General features: G+C 46.4%; 1 long non-coding RNA gene across 1 annotated transcript; it reads right to left on the bottom strand.

Moving 5' to 3' along the window:
* Nucleotides 1–520: 520 nt before the first annotated feature.
* On the bottom strand, nt 521–4,198 carry LOC127685893 (uncharacterized). Its single transcript, XR_007977942.1, has 2 exons — nt 4,102–4,198; nt 521–1,047 (listed from the first exon to the last, which is right to left on the bottom strand). It is a non-coding gene; the product is annotated as an uncharacterized LOC127685893 (long non-coding RNA).

The following is a 4,198-nucleotide window of genomic DNA, read 5'->3' as shown; positions in this document are numbered from 1 at the left end:
CGCTCATGAGAGACTCTAAAATGAGGTGGGGAGTGACTGAAGAAGACCCCTGATATTGGCCTCTGGCCTCCACACATATGCATACACATGTGTTCACCAATGTGGACTGTAACACACACACACACACACACACACACACACACACACACACACACACACACGAGTCTGGTTCTTGAGAATCTATCCCTGCAATGCATGCCTAAATACATAATGCTACTTTGTTGAAGCTTCGGTCTACACTCCCCAAATTTTTCCTTTGAAGTAAATTGAGTAATTTGAGTTTTGATGTTCAAACTTGAGTATTTCAGAGAAAAGTGCAAAACGAGTGGAGAAGATTTGTACTCAGAGCCTTCACTCAGATCCCTCAGGTATTATTTTCCCACTTGGTTACATTTCCTTTCCCTTTGTCCTCCCTCCCACTGAACACCAACTCAGTCCTGAGACACATGTAAGTACATTTGCCCCTCCTGAACATTTGAGAGATGATGTTTCCTCATCTCTAAATACTTGAATGCACGTCTGGAAACAAAGATCTCTTTAGTTTATTTTCTGTTGCTGTAGCAAAACGCCCAAGGCTGGGTAATTTACAAAGAAGAGTTTATTTGACTGGTGGTTCTATAGACTGGGAAGTTGAAGAGCTTGGTACCACATGTGCCCAAGGTCTGGCTAGAGTGTTCTTCCTGCATCATATCACATGTTGACATAGAACAAGCATGCTAACTAGGGGCTCTTGTTACAAAGTTGCTAATGAAGTTATATGAGTCTTCTTCTCCTGGGGTGGTTTGGATGAGAAATGTCTCCCACAGTCTCAGGTATATGAACACTTGGCTCTTGGTTGGTGGTGCTGTTCAGGAAGGTTATGGAACCTTTAGGAAGAGGAGCCTCATTGGAGGAAGTATGTCAGGAGGAGGGGACAGGCTTTGAGGGTGTCTAGCCTTGCCCCATTTCCAGTGAACTCTCTCTGCTTCCTGTTTGTGGCTGCAGGTGTGATCTCTCAGTTTTCTGCTCCGGCCACTGGCTACCATGCTTTGCCTATTTCTTCTGGAACTGCAAGAAGGCCATACACAAAATCTTCTGCAAGTTGCTTTTGGTCATGGTATTTATCACAGCAAAGAAAAGTAATCAATGTACTACTTACTACCCATGTGACCCACATAATCCCCAATCCCTGCCCCCACCCCAAAGGCTCCAGTACAGAATATAGGATCATAAGACTCTGGGAAAAGGTTCCAACACCTGAATTTCTGAGAGACACATTCAACCCCCAGCAATAACAGTATCTGAAAGACACATCAATATTATCAGGTTTTTTTATTTGTGCATTTTTACCATTTGTCCCCCAAATGTCCTGTTACTAAGCAGTAGAAGACCCAGGTCATGGATGGCTTTCTTTCAGTCATTATGGAAGCTCACTCTCTTTTAATCTGCAGTTTAAAGGGAACTCCCTAAATAATGTCTAGCAGCTGCTGGTACTCTTTGACAAGAGCCTTCCCCTACCCACCAAAGTTGGAGCTAACTCAGTTTTGGACACGTTCTCCTGGCCTTCTGCCAGTCTGCTCCTCACACCCATGCCTGCACCATTTCCCGTTTGTTCCAACCGTACCAGCTTGCCTTCTGGTTGCCCAGGATTACCGTGCCTATAATCTGTCAGTTTGGACTACACTTTTCTGACTGCTTCTTGCTCAGTCCAGGGTCACAGAGGACAGGCTGGGGCTGGCTGAGTCCCTTCTGCAAAGCTGTGCCACCACACTGGGTCTTGTTGGCTTTTCCACACATTCACCAGACAATGGAGAGAGAGAGAGAGAGAGAGAGAGAGAGAGAGAGAGAGAGAGAGAGAGAGAGAGTTCACTTGTTTGTAATCTTACAGCCCTCCTGAAGATAAGCTCCTACAGTGCAGGCATCTTGTCCTTAGTGATTCCTGGATGTTTGGAACTGTGTGCGCCTGGCCGGTGATAGGCACTCAACCACCGTTTGTAGGATGGATGGATGCACGAATAAACAGAAGTCTTTTCAGATGACGGGATTAGAGACACGAGAACTCTCTCGTCTTCACCTAACTGGGATTAATACTTGGCAGGAACTGACAGAGGAGAAACAACCTTCCACCCCTCCCCTCATGTCCCTTTCAAAATATCATTTGATGACCTAGAAAGCTTTGGTTCATGCTGTCCTTCTGAGAGTCTCCAAGTCTGAAGGCAATAGAACTGGCTTACTTTTAAAAGAGATATGACAGAGCGTCAGGCTTTATGTGTTAGGCTTCTTAGCAGAAAGAAGGGAACATATTGACATGAGGTCGGGGTTGAGAGATACCAAAAAGTGACTTAATGGAATCTACCCAGGGGCTAAAATGGCCCCTTTTCTGTTGCAAGGGTTTTGGGCAGCCCTGGCATCCTGGAAAACCTACCCAAGCTGAAACTAGCATCTCCCGTGGGGCTATCAGCTTGGGGTGAACCAAGGATGAGATGTTCCCACCTACACTGGGAAGGCTCTGCCTTTGCTGGGGAGATGAGCCCTTGTCTGGAGGACCATGTTTGAAAGCTCTTGAGCAAGCCAAACCTAGACCCTGCACTATATATGTGTGGACCTTAACTCATTTTCTGTATAGACAAGAAAAATGGACAGTGCATGTCTCCAGACGAGCAGCAGTGGCTGGGTGTGGCCTGCTGAAATCCCTTGGGGGGAGGGGAAGAGAAGGTGCTCACATCTGGCTGTGATGCTCTGTTTTCACATTTAAGTAGGACACATTATCTTCCCACCATGCCCAATCCACTCTCTTTCAGGATTCAGGGATGTGTAAGACAAGCAAAAAGGGGACAACTCTGTCAACCAGGGCTGTGGCCTCAGTGCTCCAAACCTGTCTGGTAGGTGCTGTGGTGATGCTGAATCCTGGGGAATTGCTGGGTTCAAAATACTTCTCTGTTCTAGGTTTAAAGCAAAAGCATTTGGAAGAGCAGGCATAAAGGAGGTAGACTTCAGACCAGGTGGGAAGGGCAGTATTAGAGAGTTCAGAACTAAACAGGACATGTTGAGTGGACAGGAAGGGTGAAACAGGAAGGCCACAAGGTGAGCCACTTAGGTACAGCTGAAGCACCCTTGGTGACTGGATGAGAAACCCACAGAGGAATTCCCTCAAGGTGAGTGTGTTCCACGCTCCAGACTTACGAGTCCTCATAATGATGGGAACTACTCTGCAGAAGACTTTCTTTGGGAACCTGGTAAAGGCAACCCTGCTGCCTCATCCTCTTGCTCTAGCTCTATTGGACCAGAAAAGAAAGGGAAGTGATCACACACGCATGCTCAGGCAGAGCCGCGAGCCTCAGTTCATCCTGGCTCTGCCACTGACCAGCTCAGGGACCTCTGTAACAAAGCCTAGACTGTATAACTCAGTCTTCCTCTCTGGTGGTAGTTACACGAAAGGACTGAGGTGACAAGAAGATGCTTCTAAGCTTGTCTCACAGGTAACAAGTATCCAAAGATTAGAGGTCATTATGGGGTCATTATAGCAAGCCCTGGAGGCCAGGAGGGAAGATGAAGGGACTCCCCATAGAGCCTTAGGCCAACCACACTCACAAAACAGTCTGCTGCCTGGAAATTCCACCTCTGACTTTTCCTGTGGTCCTTCCTCTCCCGCCCTGGCATGTCCTAGTTTTAAACCCTTACTGTTCTCTTCCATGCTAGACACATGATAGGCCTTAAAACTTAAATAAATTTTTAGGAAAATGGCCATCCAAATTAGCTTTTAAATCGATGACTAGCATATTTTAAAATTATTGCAGTGTGTGTGTGTGTGTGTGTGTGTGTGTGTGATTGCTTGCATGCATGTCATGGTGTATATATGCAGGTCAGAGGACAACTTGTGGAGTCCTCACCTTCTACCATGGCTTGAATTCGGGTCATCCTTATCTACTGAGCAGCAAGCGCCTTGACTGACTGAGCCGTTTCTCCAGCTTTCTAGTGTACTTTTCTGAAGATACTGGCCCAAGTTTGCTCTTTATACAGAAAGAGGTTATTAAAAGAGTTAATTCACCCCAAACTTGCTTTAAGGAGGTGAAGCCAAGCAGTTATCAAGTCCTTGCTTCCCAGTGTCCCTTTCAGCAGTACCTGTAATGAAGTGATAAGGTGTGGGAAAGCGGCTCCTGTGACAGTTGAAACAGCTTCGCCTTGGTGATACGAATAAGGATTTCAGGCTTGCTTCACA

Source organism: Apodemus sylvaticus, chromosome 5 (genome assembly GCF_947179515.1).
Source record: "Apodemus sylvaticus chromosome 5, mApoSyl1.1, whole genome shotgun sequence".
Taxonomy (NCBI): Eukaryota; Metazoa; Chordata; class Mammalia; order Rodentia; family Muridae; genus Apodemus; species Apodemus sylvaticus.
This window is presented reverse-complemented; position numbering and strand designations above follow the sequence as displayed.